Below are 17123 nucleotides of genomic sequence, written 5' to 3' on the forward strand. Positions count from 1 at the left end.
CGGCTCTCGCTGATGAGACGGGGCAACTTTTTTATTTTATTTCTTTCAATCTCCCGTGTGGCGCGCGGCCGGCAGGTACCCCCCCCCCCCAAGTGCCCCCTCTCTCCCTCCCTCTCTCTTCCTTTCTCTCCTCTCTCTCCCTCTCGGCTCTCTCTTCCTTTCTCTCCCTCCAAAGCGCACGGCCCCGCAGCTCCACTCGCTGTCTAGTCTAGGTAGAATGGGGGCGGGCATTAGCTCCAACCACAGAGCCAATCGCATCACTGTGCGCCGAATGACGTGACTCAGGACTTCAAATCAAAATGACCCGATTTACTAGAGGACGAGAGGGGCTGGGCTGAATCGGAGCAATCCGCCAATATGGTATTTAGACCCTAAAACACATTGATACGAACTCCTATTACTATAATACAATGCTAGAGACTGAAAAATGACATTTATAATGCATAGCCCCTTTAATACATGATGAGGCATTGTCTAACCGAACGGTATCTAGCCGGCCAGCTACCGATAGCTCCTGACATCAACAAACGCTCCAGCAAGTATAGTAGAGACGTGTATGATACCTGTTAGTGCAAGTTAGTTCACTGTTCAAAACGAAATGTCCCATTGAACTAAATAATTCACTGAGGCGTTGTATTTACGTTATATATCCGGCTAGCAATTAGCTACAGATAGCTCCTGATATCAATGTCTTATAACACTGATTCGATGCATATTCGAGCTGAGGGCTTGCTGAGCACAGTTAAGTAACGTTATACCAATAGGGTCCAGGTGCAGCGCAGGAGAATCCTGGCCGTAGCTCGAGGCTACTCGAGTATAGGTCCAGCTGCAGCTCCGGAGAATCCTGGCCGTAGCTGGAGGCTACTAGAGTACACACAGACAGTGGAGCTTGTTGCGTGGTGGCGATGTCTCGCAGTCTATTCAAGTACAAGTCTAATTATATAATATATAAATAAAAAATAAAAAAAATTATATAAAATAAAATTTAATTTCTTTTAATCAAAAACGATCAGTATCGGATCGGTATCGGCCGATATGGCTCACGACGATCGGTGATCGGTATCTGTGGCAAAAAACGTGATCGGGGCATCCCTAACAAATACAGTACTGTTTGTTATACAAAAATAGTCTAAAAAGGAGAGTATTCTTTTGAGGGGGAAGAAACTGTACATTGGAGGTGGTTAGGGGGGAACTGTACATTGGAGGGGGTTGGGTTTGGACATTTACAGGGGCTAGTCTCCCGTAGGTGCTCTTTGAGAGTGGTTTTGAAAGTGGGTAGTGATTCACATTCCTTTACAGCTGTGGGTAGGGCATTCCACATTGATGTGGCATAATTGCGAAATGTGTTTAGTCCCTTGTTTGAGCCGAATCTGGGTATGACATGATTTGTGGAGCTCCCTCTGGTGTCGTGGTATTCACTGACCTTTGGGAAGTATTTTGACATGTACATGGGTACCTTAATGGTGTAGTGTATCTTGTAGACCAGGGCCCTATCTATTCCCCGTACCTGGCTAACTGAGTTAGCCGGATAATTTTTAGCATAGCTTGACTTAGGGCTGGGCGATATAACGATAACGATAAATATCGCGATATATTTTAATAATCGATATCGAATATCGAAATAAAAAATAAAATCGATTTTTTTTTTTTTTTTTTTTTGGCCTGCAACAGGGCAGTTTTAAACCCAGAGACAGTGGACAGACTTGTCTTTCTTGCCTGCAACTTAAAGTAATGGCTTTGCTTGTCCAAATGACAATACTGACCAAATTCAGATTTCTTTTTCTCTTGTCCATTTATTTTGTTTGCTTTCTAATTTAAAATACATTTTGAAACCGTCTGTACACAGTAGGCTATGTGTGCTAGCAGAACTAGACTCCAGTCACAGTGCACATGTGCGGTGGTTTGTCCACCAAAAAAGCGCCAAAAGATCGAAAATAAACTAGCAGAGCCAGAACTGTTCAACTCCTCTGGAGCCACAGCCAGCAGAGAAGCCGGTTTACTTTAGCTTTTAAACCAGCTGCAGCCTGAGAACTGGAGTGTGAGGGGATGTAACACTAAAGATGGCGGCAATGACAAAGAATTGCTGCAAAATAAACATACATCTGTTGTTAAAAAAAAAAAAAATAATTTTTTTTTTTTTTTTAATTTTTTTTATACTTATAACAATTCGATAATTATCGATATCGAGAAATAAAAGAAAATTATCATATCGTTATCGCGATATGATTTTTTTCCATATCGCCCAGCCCTAGCTTGACTTAAGCCAGACATTTCCGTTCCCTGATGTCGGATTGTCTAAATCGCCATGGTAACAGATCAGAAAGTTTGAACCTGCTCCGGAGCAGGGTTAAGTTCAGTTAGCTGGATAACCTGCGTTATTTTTTTCCTAGCCGCATTTCTCGGAGACGCTCTCTGATTGGCCGACACCTGTTTCTACACTGGTTAAGCTTAGGCACTCTTTCGAAGTTGGTTAAGGTTAGAGTTTGTCTTAGAGCGTGACGGCAAGTTCTTTCGACGGTTAAGCTTAGGCACTCTTTCGAAGTTGGTTAAGGTTAGAGTTTGTCTTAGAGCGTGACGGCAAGTTCTTTCGACGGTTAAGCTTAGGCACTCTTTCGAAGTTGGTTAAGGTTAGAGTTTGTCTTAGAGCATGGCGATAGAACGCTAGGTAGTTTGCAGGCTGTTCGACGCGGAAATGGGCAAAGACACAGCTCGTCACGCGATTGGGCAAACATGTCAGTGGCCAATCAGAGAGCGTCAGTCAGTGGCCAATCAGAGAGCGTCTCCGAGAAATGCGGTTAGAAAAAAAAATAACGCGGATAACCTGCATGGCCACACCCTCGCAAAGAAATCCCAGCTCGCTTCCTGAAATATTTCTCAGTCTAGATCCCATTATACCATTCTGAATTATGTTTTTGTGCTTCGTTTGAAATGTAAAATAATAGGTCTACCTAAAATGCTGATAATAAATCATATTCAGCCTATGAATTTACTTTGTCCTATATAATGCATGTCATATTTATACGGATACGGCACTCGCGACTAGAGCTGCCGCGATTACCGCATTACCGCGGTATCGCTGTTACATCACGGCCACCGCAGAGTAGGCTGAATACCGCATCACTGCTGTTTTTTATAATAATAATAAAGTACCCTCCTCTCGTTGGGCTTGCGGCTCTGCAGATATACCCTACTCCTCTATCGAGGTTCCAAGCGACCCTATTGGGTACCAGAAAAGTCACGTGAAACATTGCAGACCACTGATTGGTCAGAAGAGAGACGCGTCACACGTTGTTGGAGCGTCCTGCAGTTTTTTACGTCCTGAATGTCAGCCATTGATCAGAGCTCATCACAATACGGCTAATAACGTTAGCTTTAGCTCCCCGCCGGAGTGGACTACCATCGCTCCTCAGGAGTACTAAACGAGACATAATGATTTTACTGTCTGCAACGAATGTTATAATAAAAGCCCTTCGTTCTATACACTTGTCTGATTGAAAACTTTATTAACAGACCGCAGAATGGGACAACTCAGCACGCTCTGAGCAAAGAAAGGAACTGAGATATGCCTTGCTATGGTCCGGTAAATACGCTGATGTTATTGAACGTATAACTATATAATGTTAATGCCACAAAACGAATGCCTTTATTATAAAGTAGTAACTTTATAGTAATAATAATAAGAAAGGGTCGGGGGGGTAACCACCCCTGCCCGTGACACCGAGTGAACGGCGCACGACCAGAGGGGAAACTTCGAATCCGTGTTTCACTTTCAATTAGAGCTGCCGCGGTATTGATATTTTCCTTACCGCACAAATTTGCGAAATATTTCCTACCGCCGCGGTTATTACCGCACAGTGCGCACACAAAAAAAAAAAACTCTGTTTGTCTCCGTGTGGGGATGCAGGCGGGGCCGCTTGTGTACACTGAAAGCTCCGTGGGCATGTCCGAGGGCTTGCAGCAAGCCAGAGTTTAACACAGTTTCAATCAATCAATAACAACATTAACCAGACTCTCGTTGTGTCTATTGTGCTAAAGCTAACGTTACCTCATTGTGTCTATTAGGGCTGCAACTAATGACTAATTTGGTAGTCGACTAATCTGCCGATTATTTTTTCGATTAGTCGACTAATCGAATGTAAACAAAAAAAAAAAAAAAAAGGATTTTTTTTTTTTAATTACCTATCTTTGTGAAAGTGGCTTCTCAGCTCTGGTCCAGCTGAAGACAGAGCAGAGGAACAGATTGGACATTGAGCATGACCTCAGAGTTGCTTGTCTACCATCACCCCAGACTTTGAGACTCTTGTCAGGACCAAACAACAACATCATAACATGATGATCCCATAGCAAATTAAAATAATGACTCATGAAACATTTTAATTTGGATCTTTAAGCCACTTTAAATGAAAATGTATTTGAAGAACAATACAGCAATCACTCATAACAAGATAAATAAATTAAATAATACAAATGAAAGTGGAAGTGTACTTTAAATAACTTTTGTTTGCTGTGTGTGAGAGGAGTCCGTGTGTGTGTGTATGTGTGTGTGTCTTACTCTGATCGCTGTGTGAGTGAGAGGAGTGTGTGTACTGTGTAATTTGTGTGTGTGTCTTACTCTGTTTGCTGTGTGAGTGAGAGGTGTGTACTGTGTAATTTGTGTATGTGTGTGTGTCTTACTCTGATCGCTGTGTGTGAGTGAGAGGAATGTGAATGTGTGTGTGTCTTACTCTGATCGCTGTGTGTGAGTGAGAGGAGTGTGAATGTGTGTGTGTCTTACTCTGATCGCTGTGTGTGAGAGAGAGGAGTGTGAATGTGTGTGTGCAGGGACCAAAACTAAAGCCCGCCGCCCGCCAGGGGCGGTCTGTTTTTACCTTTGGCGCATGACACTTAGAGGGCTGCCCGCCGTGTGGCGTGTAGATGTGTAGTTCATAAGCAGGCCCCTAAAAATATTTGTATGCGAACGGTAAAAATCAATTACGCGCACGCTGTGCGAATACAGATTATAGCCTCTCTCGTCTTTTTTTTCCTCCGCTGCGAGATCGTTAAAAAACTACAAGTCCCACATTGCACTCAAGCCAACGGTCCAATCACAGTAGAGTGAAGTGACTGGTTTCATGGGAAATAAAGCAAATGACCAATCGGAAGCTCTCATTTTTCTTGTTTACTTCCTGAAACTCCGCGATCAGGGCTCTCGTTTTCCGAGACACCAACTTATTATAGTCTCTCTTACCAATAGCAATAGATTTTAGAACACCTAGATTTATCGATAGCAATAGTAATATAACGTTAATGCAACAAAACGAATGCCTTGCTTTGTTAATCATAACGTTGATGCAGTAGCGTATGTCGGTGTGTTGGCTGTAACGGACATGACAATAACATAACGTGTACACATTAAAATTGCGATAATCTATTCTAACATTTTCAAATCGATGCAGTTGAATTTCCCCCTTAGGATCGATGCATTGTTACACCCCTACACCAAAGTCACTGGCCCACTGTGTATCTGTGTGTATAATAACTTGGCTAGCGTTATCAACAGCAGAGGTGGGCAATGGGTCCAGCTGCAGCACCGGAGTGCAAGCGATGTGATGTAATTGGCAGACTCGACTGTCAATCAATGGTCTACCTGACACGCAAACTCAAACAATGTTTCTGTACTGGAGGTGTGATTGATTGATTGATTGAAAACTTTATTAACAGATTGCAGAATGGGTACAATACAGTACAGCTCAATACACACAATTGTTAAGGGGATGCAGACCAGAGAAAGACTTTCGTCTTGTTTACATCAGGGTCCCCCATTTCAATTAATCAGGAAAGTGTACAGTAGGAAAGTGTACAGTATTTCAATAGGCAACCCTGAAAGGATTATTTTTCTAGAAGAGCAACACAGCCAAAACAGACAGTGGAGCTGTTTGCAGATAGCAAGCATTTTGACTTATTGCGTGGTGGCGATGTCTCGCAGATAATACAACTACAAGTATGATTATATAATATATATTTTATTTAAAAAAAAAATGTATATATAAAATATATATTGGCAGGTAAGAAATATGCTTGGCGGGTAGACTCTTCCCATCTACCCGCCACTGGCCGGTGAGTCAAAAAGTTAATTTCGCTCCCTGTGTGTGTGTCTTACTCTGATCGCTGTGTGTGAGTGAGAGGAGTGTGTATGTGTGTGTGTCTTACTCTGATCGCTGTGTGTGAGTGAGAGGAGTGTGTATGTGTGTGTCTTACTCTGATCGCTGTGTGTGAGTGAGAGGAGTGCGTGTGTAATGTATTGTGTGTCTAGTCTGATCATCATCTCCTGCAGGGGAACAATGTTTTCAATGTCCAACATTTGCTATGGGATCATCATGTTATGATGTTGTCTGGAACCCTGAGAAGCCACTCTCACAAAGATAGGTAGTGCACAAAAAAAAAAAAAAAAGGTTAAATAATTTTTTTTTTTTTTTAATGACTAATCGACGCAACAATTTCTCGTCGACGATTTTTTATAATCGACGTTGTCGATTATGTCGACTAATCGTTGCAGCCCTAGTGTCTATTCTACCAAGCAACCCGGTTTTAACGTTACCTCTCGTGTATATCTGCTGACGTTAGTATTAGGCTAATAACAACAAACTTAACACATCAGCGATCTTGTTGTGACACTAAACTTTCCGCTCTGTGGTAAATTGGGTTGATGTCGGTTTTGTTTCATCAATAAATGAGGCCGAATACACAGTGAATCCATCCTTTTCTGTTTATTACACTTGGTGCTGTCGCAAACAAATCCTGAATGAAATACATCCTTAGCGAGGCAGTAAAGATGGCGGCTTTCTGTTTTTGTTCAGAGACTCCAATGCGTGACGCGTCTCTCTTCTGACCAATCAGTGGTCTGCAATGTTTCACATGACTTTTCTGGTACCACTTCTACCCAATAGGGTCGCTTGGAACCGAGTAGGGTATATCTGCAGAGCCGCAAGTCCAACGTCTGGGCGCTACTTTATTAGTATTAAAAAAATCAGCGTGATGCGGTATTCAGCCCAACTCTGCGGTGGGCGTGATGCAACAGCGATACCGCGGTAATGCGGTTATCGCGGCAGCTCTACTTTCAATAACTAATGCGTGCTTGCCGAATCCCAAACAATATTCATGCTGCAAAGTCATCCTCTAAAGATAGACATTTAGACTAGAGGCAGGCTATATGCTATAAAGCAGGGCTATTCAACTGGCGGCCCGCGGGCCAGATCCGGCCCGCGGGATGATTCTGACCGGCCCGCCAAAGATTACATGATAAAAAAAAAAAAAAAAAAAATTAATACCTTTTTTTTTTTTTTTTTTTTTTTTTTTTACTTTTTTCTTTTCATGTCAACGTTAACACGCACAATTGAGCCAAAAGTCACTCAATTAATGACAGATTTCATTGATAAATTGAGGGAAAACTTTGCAAGTCGATTTGATGAATTTGACATGTCCAGAGAATTGATGCATTTTGTGAGCAACCCATTTGCCAATGTAGCTGCTATTTCCACAAAAGGACAAGAGTTCCTTGCATCACTTCACATTGATGAAGGTCTCCTGCAACTTGAAATAATTGACATGCAAGCATCATCTGCTCTGAAGCAGGCACTTGAGAATGAATCCACCACAACATTTTGGATAAAGTGTATTCATGTCAAGACATTCCCCAAAATAAAAACGCTGGCAATATCTGTGCTAACAATGTTTGGCTCAACATACACCTGTGAATCCAGTTTCTCTCACATGAATGCCATTAAAACAAGCAACCATGCCTCCTTGACAAATGAGCATTTGCATCACTGTTTGCGGGTAGCCCTCACTTCCTATGAACCCTCTTTCTCTGCCATTGCCCAGTCAAAGAAGTGCAATCGCTCTCATTAGATGTGTGTATGTAGGCTAGGCCTGTCTGCCCCCCACCCCCCTGATGTTTGAGAGTTAAGAGTGGACAATAAGTGCTAATAAGATGCTGTGATTTGCTGTTGTTGCACAGACATGAAGCACTTTTTCATAAGCTCAGCTGCACTATAAATGTGTTTTTTTGTTCAAGTGTTGATGTTAGAATGTTCAGATGCACATCATGCACTTGTTTGTTTTTTATTTTATTTTTATATTGAAATGTTGAAAAGGAGATGTTGCAGTTGTTGCACAGTCATAAATGAAGCACTTTTTGCAGGAGATGTTGCAGATGTGGCACATAAATGAAGCACTTTTTTTGAAAAGTATACTACTTTTGCAATGTAGTTAAAGGGGAACTATCTTATAAATGGCCTTTTTCAGTGTTTAGCATTGTTTCCTAGCTATGTGGAAAAAAAGTTAACGTACAGCCCTGGTTTAATTGTATCACTGTCACTGTGACAGTGTCACACGTTATTGTGATATTGTAACTGGTAGGCAGGGCTGTACGTTAACTTTTTTTGCACATAGCACTGGTGCTACAGAGGTTGATCGTTTTGTAGCACAGGCCAAAATCTTGTAGCACAAGTATAAAATGTGTTATATTTGTAACAGTCACAAATGTGCCTATTGTATTTGTGTTATTTAGTTGCAGTGCCATGTTTGGCTGTCATTTTATGCTGACAAGTTGACATCACACAGCCAGACACGTTACGTGTAAGGAATTATGGGATTCGGTGTTGGGTGTATGGACTCTACTAGGGGTGGGAATCACCAGTTTCATCACGATACGATACGATATAGATTCTTTGGACAACAATACGATATTTGCTGATATATGCCATGATACGATGCAGGTGCCTGCAATCGATATGAGACGATATCATAACTAGGGATGCCCCGATCGATCGGCCACCGATCGTTATCGGCCGATAATAAGTATAAATATGTGATCGGGGAATTCCGATAATTAGTCATATTCGCCGATCGCGGAAACTGATCAAGTGGATATCTCACTCGCTTGTCTCAGACGCACAGGACCTGCAAACTGCTCCTCCTCCCTAGCCCCGCCCGTACCCGTGTAGAGTTTGTAAACACGGAGGCGGACCTCCTCTGCTGAGTCTAGATAGTGCATTCGACCTGAGCTAACGTTAGCTACCTAGCTATCGTTACTGTTTAAACAAAATTACCCAGTCAACTATTCACTTTTAGTAGGCATTGTCTAACGGTATTTAGCCGGCTAGCTACTGATAGCTCCGGATATCAACAAATGCCCCAGGAAGTCCAGTAGCCCATGTTGATATCTCCGTTAGCTTGCGTTAGCTGACGTTAGTTCACGGTTCAAAACTAAATGTCCGATTGAACTAAATAGTTGTCTTAACGTCATCTAGCCGGCTAGCAGTAGCTACAGATAGCTCCTGATATCAATGTCTTATAACATTGATTGAATGCGTATTCGAGCTGAGGGCTTGCTGAATGTGAAATGACCAAAGCATAACGTTACCAATAGGGTCCCGCTGCAGCGCCGGAGAATCCTTTTTGGAGCTAGGGCTACTAGAGTACACACAGACAGTGGAGCTGTTTGCAGATAGCGAGCATTTTGACTTGTTGCGTGGTGGCGATGTCTCGCAGATAATACAACTACAAGTCTAATTATATAATATATATATTTTATAAAAAAAAAAAAAAAAACTTTTTATATAAAATAATTTTTAATTTCTTTTTAATCAAAAACGATCGATATCGGATCGGTATCGGCCGATATGGCTCACGACGATCGGTGATCGGTATCGGTGGCAAAAAACGTGATCGGGGCATCCCTAATCATAACATAATCCCATTTAACACAATCAGTAACATTTAGATCAACTCAAAAAAGGCAACGGAAATATCATTTGACATTTTTATTTTTGACCTCTTCCAGACTTTTAAAGGAAAAACAATCTATTGTTTTTAATACACATAGACCTCCTGTTCACTGTAAAGTGCCACGTTTTGATATATTGAGCTTTAAACTTTAAGTTAAATGTTTTGGAACTCACAACACGCAACCGTTTTATGTTGCATGATCATGAATAAATTTATTTTGTATTGTATTTTTTATGTTTAAATATCAACATTATCTGTCCACCCTCAGTACATTTACTATCAATATAATATACTCGTCTGACTTCATGTGATCTTTCCAAACGCACACACACACACACACACACACAGAGAAGGGAGAATGTCTGCCCCCTCCTCCTCACTCTGCCCGTCTGCTGTTCTCTCTATATGGCTATGAACAGCTTGTTGTTAGCTCATGCTAACGTAACGTTCATTTCGGACTTTATGACGCGAGGATTGCAAAGCATATTATATGCATTTGACCCGTTGCCGAATAAAACAGCAGGGATTTGTTTTGGGTCGCGACAACACTATCCACTAGCTCTGTTTCAATGTCCGCGTTCCAAAGGCTACTGTCTGCTGCTGAGACGAGTCCTGCTCACCTGCTGTGTTGTGAGCTGAGCCGAGCGGATAGAGTCACTGCTCGCAACTCGCAGGGATATTGTTCGCTAGGGATTATGGGATTTGGTGTTTGATATATGGAGTCTTACGCAGAAGGGACATTGTATTTAATCGCACAAGACTACAAGTACCAAGTGGATAGCGCCGTGGTCCATTCATTTACCGTCACACTTTTATTTTTATTTTTTTGCTTGCGCCACGGGCCATCGCACCCGTGCTAGTGAAGTCAATTCATTCATCGCACAGACTGACGTCAGTGTCGCACGTGCAACATATATATCGCACTGTACAACCCTGTGGTAGGGGTGCACCGATGTATCGGTATCGGCCGATAAGTGCCCTGTTGACTGCAATTGGCCCATCGGCCGATAAGCTCGAATGTGCCGATGGCAGTAGCCGATAAATATCCATCAATTTGTGTAGCGTCAAGACAAAAAAAAGTTCACTCGCGACCTGCACAATGCCGTCCCCAGTCCCCCCCCCCACACACACACACACACAAGCTACTGCATCAAAGTTACTACTTATGATTAACAAGGCATTCGTTTTGTGGCATTAACGTTATATAGTTAGTGTTACACGTTCAATAACATCAGCATATTATTTACCCGAACGTAGCAAGCGTTCATACTAGCTCAGTTCCTTCCGTTGCTCACAGAGCCCTGAGTTTTACCCATTCTGCAATCTGTTAATAACGTTTTCAATCAGACACATAAAGGCTTTGTTTTATTATAACATTAGTTGCAGTAAAATCATTATGCCTCATTTAAGTCATCCTGCGGAGCTAAAAGCTAAACGTCAGCCGCGCCGTGTTGTTGTTCTAGAAAACCTCTCGTCAACTCAAAATCAATGGCGGACAAAAGCCGAAGTAAAAAATGTATACGGCTTGCCGATTGGTGGTAACAGCAGAGGCGGGTGCAAGCGGTGTGTGACGTAATTGGCAGAATCGACTGTCAATCAAAATTTCATTGGTTGAGAGACGATAGTATCTCGCTGCAGCCCAGCAGGTAGACCATGCTGGGAGAACTAGTATCTAGATGCAGCCCTGCAGAACAGGGCTGTACACTGCGACGAGATGGTCGCAAATTGCCCCTTAATTTGGTCGTTGCGATTGGTAAATAATATTTGGGGGCTGGCTTGCGAGTAGTGATTTCAACCCTTGCATTCGCATTTCACTCCTAAATTATCCAAGGCGTGTGATGAAGCCACTCACGCGAGCTGAGCACTCAGGTATGATCAGCGGGGAAAATTGACTGAGCACTCACTCTGATAGACTGGCTGACTGTCTGTGTAACGTTAGTGTAGTGGTCCCAACTGTAGCAGGGACGGCGGAGCTATAGGCTAACGTCAGTGTAGTGGTCCCGACTGTAGCAGGGACGGCGGAGCTATAGGCTAACGTCAGTGTAGTGGTCCCGACTGTAGCAGGGACGGCGGAGCTATAGGCTAACGTCAGTGTAGTGGTCCCGACTGTAGCAGGGACGGCGGAGCTATAGGCTAACGTCAGTGTAGTGGTCCCGACTGTAGCAGGGACGGCGGAGCTATATGCATTGCTAACGTTACGGGGGACGGCGGAAAAGCGGTCAAAGCGGACTCCACAACACTAGTTCCATTCGTGAGGAAAGGGGGTGGGTTATATTGACAACGCTTGACAACAGAAGTTTAAACATAACTTCATATTTATTGGTTATTCGTTTCTGTATCATCCACTTTCCATCTCTGTGTGTTAGACTCTTCCTGTTTACATTCGAGTGTGACGTCATCACCTACGGCAGCTTAGACGATCAAACCACGAACCTAGAACAAAACCAGAGGGGGGGGGGGGGGCTGGCTCTCTCGTTCGTTCTCGCCCCCTCTCTCTCTCTCTCTACATTCAATGATTTTTAAAGTAGCCAAACGTTACAGACAGTATAAATACTAACTGGATAGTTGATGATACACATTTAATTTCATTATCTGAAATATTCTAAAATCATTAAGTCTGCTATAAGCCATTATCCCTTTGTGTGTGATTATTATCTCACAGTAGTGTGTATATATATATATATATATATATATATATATATATATACACATGTGTGTGTGTGTGTGTTTGGCTAATGTGGATAGAAAACACAGTACTGTGCAAAAAAAAGGCACCAAAGAGTTTTTATATAAATAGTCTTAGATGTAATTTTTTTTTTTATTAGTGCGTCAGTAGACTACTCTTAGTACATTTTAATTAAATTATTTTTTAAAGCATCTTCATGGTTTAATAATGCAAACATATGTTGCAGGGACTTATTATAATCATCTTATTGGCGTGACTGTATGCATCAAAGGGTTAAATCAAGCATTTTTAAGTGCTTTAGAGGAAATGTAAAAATATCGCGATATGCATCGTGATATGGCCAAAAAATATCGTGATATCATTTAGAGGCCATATCGCCCAGCCCTACTATAATGGTAAAATAGTTATTTAAAAATGTGCCCCTAAAAAAATATTCTTTGCCCCTACATTTCTCATTTAGGGGCAAGTGTGCCCCTAGTGAAAAAGCTTTGGTCGCTTTCACATAGTTTTGGTGGACTCGGTGCGGTTCTGGGGGTGAAGTTGCAACATTGTTGCATTCTTCATTTGGTTCGCCTGCGTTCACATAGAAATCTGTGAGGCGGACCGGACCTTCTGAACAATGTCACGTGGTCGAAAAGGGCGCTTGTCTATTGGACAGTGGAAATGTGTGTGTGTCTGCGAGCCCGTGTGTGCGCTCAGGGCTCGAGACTAACGATGTCCCGTCGTCCCGGGGACGATCAAATATTGATTTGGGACGAACAGAAATCATTGCCGGGACACAAACGGGACGAAGAGGATTTTTTTTTTTCACAGGAAATGTCAATTAGCAGACTGTCAGTGCGCGCACATATTGCTGTCAAACGGTGCGTGTCTCGTGCCGACTTAGTTGACAGAGAGACGGCAACATTATCATGTGGGGTTCACTGAAGTCTAAACGTTGCGTGATTTGCAGAATCCAATGACTATCTCTGCCTCCCAACGCAGCGATACGCTAATCCAGCATCAAGCTCCCGCCCACCATTCTGATCAGCAAACCACAGGTCGCGCTGCAGCAGCCCCAAATTTATCTCGACATCGAAAAAGAAAGAAGTTAAAAAATGCCAGGAACTGGTGATACTTGCTGTGTGCGTGAAGTCCGTGAACATAATCCCTTGGACATGAATTGACGGTACGTTTTTATTGATATATCATTGGGATCCCCCTCCGAAATTGGTCAACACGTCACCATGCATTTTGGCCGGAGCTTATTAAAAAAGCACGGTGGACACGGTGGACGCGCGGTGGACACCTTACGTCTGTGTTTATAATGAATAAATGGTCAAACGGATTATATTGAAACATAGTGCGAGCACTCACAACAACTATTCACACAATTTAAAACAGCCCATATTTATTATAGTTGACAGTCGCACAAGACCACTATACAAGAACCGCGAAAATATCAGAATGTTATAAAAAAAAAAAAACGCTATACTGGCATCCTCTCGGTGAAGAGAGCACCGCAAATATGCTGCGCTATTTGAAGAGGATAAACACAGCAGAAGAAGATGGAGAACAGACACACACTGACCAACAGGGAACTGCATCCAACAATACAACCCCTGACTCTTAACGTAAGGACACATTTAAATAACAGAAGTGTAATGTTATCCGCAACGCCCCAACCCTGGACACCTTCAAAACTGCTCTAAAAACACACCTCTTGACCAAGGCTTTTCCCCATCAATTAGTTTAGATTAGATTAGGTCCATTATCCATTATCCCTAACATTCCCTCATCCCCTTTTTCCCCCCTATTTCCCTAGCCCTATTTTTTGTCCTGATTGTGAAGCGACCTTGGGTTCTATGAAAGGCGCTATATAAATTTGATCTATTATTATTATTATTATTGGAACTGTATATAGTTATCGACACGTTCTAGTTATAGCTGCTTATTATCTTTGTGCTTACAATAATCAAAAGGTACGGTACACACTACACAGTTGGTCTCACCCTCTGTGCCATTATCAGCACAAAATATGTCCCCATATGATCAAATTGACGTTGATATATTATATATATTAAAAAAAAATTGGGACGGTTTACATTCACTTTGGGACGGTTAAAACTGTATTTCGGGACGGTTCTGGGACGGTGGTGAAAAAAGTTAGTCTGGAGCCCTGGCGCGCATGTGTGTGTCTGTGTGTGGACTGCGAGTCCTCCAGATCAGCGGAGCGGAGGAGAGTTTTGACATGGCATTGATCCATTGTTCTATTGAAGAACATTACCACCATCCTCTCGCTAAACAACTTGTAGACCACGGTGTTTTTATGAGTGCCCACAAGTAGCTGTTTTATTAATAATATAATAAGCCGCGTTTTTTCTTCCTTCTTCCCAAGATGCATAGAGAGATAGAGAGATAGAGAGATAGAGAGATAGATAGAGAGAGAGAGATAGATGCAGTGTGCTTGTTTTGCAGTGAATGAATGCTGCGAGCAGTGGTAAGGTAATAATAGTATTGACGTGGCATTGATCCATTGATCCAATGCCGTGCGCCTCTGTAATAATAATAAGCCGCGTTTTTTCTTCCTTCTTCCCAAGATGCACAGTTAGATAGATAGATAGATAGAGAGATTAGATGCAGTGTGCTTGTTTTGCAGTGAGTGCTGCGAGCAGTGGTAATAATAATCACTTCCTATATATTTGGTTTGCGTTTGGTTCGATGAAGCCGAACCGAGACCGACGTTTTCAGGCGGACCAGAGTTCACCTGTTTGGTCCGCGAACCGAGTTCGACACGCATTCACACAAACCCGAAAAATCGGACTATCGAATTCTGGTCCGAAAGTCCGAACCAAACAGCCCCTGTGTGAAAGCGACCTTAGCGTACAGCCCTGCAGAACATACTGGGAGAGAGATAGTGCTATTTCTTGATGTTTCCTTTTTTTAAGTAAGTAAAGAGGCCTATGTTCATATCGGTGAGCACAATTTGTAACACAAATATACAGTAGTTTCATAAAAAAAGAAAATATTACAAAAAAAAAGAATTACAAAAAAAAGAATATTTAAAAAATATTTAAAAAAGAATTGTTGCCACAAATATCGGAATCGGTATCGGCCGATTGTGTTAGTTGAACAATCGGTATCGGTGGCACATTTTCATATCGGTGCATCCCTAGTAACTGGGATTAAAATGTATGAGGAGATGCGCTGTTTGATGGATTTGATGATGTGACGTAACTTGATAAATTGAATGAGCCTTTGACGTTTTTGATTAATGAATTTGAGAAAATGCATTTATCTTTTCAAGCACTGTTATCTGATGATGAACATGAGGTGTCACTGGTATAAACCAAAGGGTAATCAATTCAATGCATGTATGGATTAGGTCCGAAACAGATTAAAACCTGATTAATAGTGAAACTGTAGCCTCCCTCCAAGCCTCTCTTTGGGAACCATGTATTTATATAGTACATAATACCTAAGCACATACAGTACAGATATCCTCATAATATAATTCGTATCAATTAGATATACTATTTGGGCTTGTTTTTATCCTTATTCTGAAAGAGTTGAACTAATTATTTTCGCTAGCAAGATCTCATTTGATTATTCATTCCATTAAGCCTACTGCCAGCAGGCACGTTTAAAGAAATATAATCTGATTGATTGGGGTAATGAGGGATTTAAAATTAGCCTATAGATTATGCATTTAACTTGTCTGCGAGGCTATTGAGCCGTACTGTATTGTACCCATTCTGCAATCTGTTAATAAAGTTTTAAATCAATCAATCAATCAATTCCGTTAGAAAATCAGGATTTCTGCTATCAACACCTGCTGTCTTTTCAGCTGAGGCGGCAGTGCGCACTTATCCTGAGTATCAAGTCTGGTTCGAATTAACGAGACTGAATCAGCGTTCGAGGAACGGGGAAATCCCGGATTCAAACATCGGGTTAATTGAATGTGGATAATGGGACTTTTGATCGACTTAGTTGAACCAGGTACGGGGAATAGGGCCCAGGCCCATTGCAAGTTGCTGTACTCTGTCGTCTACTCTAAGCCATCCTAGGTTGTCAAAGTGGGCAGGGGTGAGGTGGGTTCTAGGAGTAAGGTCAAGCAGTAGTCTGACCAGTTTGTTTTTTGGATGTTTGTAATTTGGTTTTTAGCGCCTTTGAGGTGCTTTGGTACCATGAAGTGCAAGCATAGTCATAGTACCCTTGAATGAGTGCTCCTGCCAGTCTTCAGGGTATTCTTGTTTACCAGAGAGGAGATCCGGTACAAGAATCTAGTTCTTTGGTTGACTTTTTTTATTACATTGGATGCCATTTTGTCACGGGAAAGATTTGCCTCTAGGATGGAACCCAGGTATGTAATTTCATCTTTCCTTGTGACAATATTGTCACCCACTGTAACTGAGAAGCCGAGTTTGTTATTTGAACCGAAGAGAATGGACTCTGTTTTCCCCAGGTGTAATGATAGTTTGTTATCAGCGAGCCAGATTCTGCCAAGTTCCGAGCTGAGGGTTTTTTCAACCTGTAACTTGTTCTTGTCAGAGACCAGCAGGGCTGAGTCGTCCGCGAACAGGAACAAGTTGCAGTCACAAGCTGACGACATGTCATTTGCATGAATTAGGAACAGTAACGGACGGTCCTAGTATGCTTCCTTGTGGATTAATAAAGTTTTCAATCAACT

Source organism: Notolepis coatsorum, assembly GCF_963971535.1.
Source record: "Notolepis coatsorum genome assembly, chromosome: 1".
NCBI classification, from domain to species: domain Eukaryota; kingdom Metazoa; phylum Chordata; class Actinopteri; order Aulopiformes; family Paralepididae; genus Notolepis; species Notolepis coatsorum.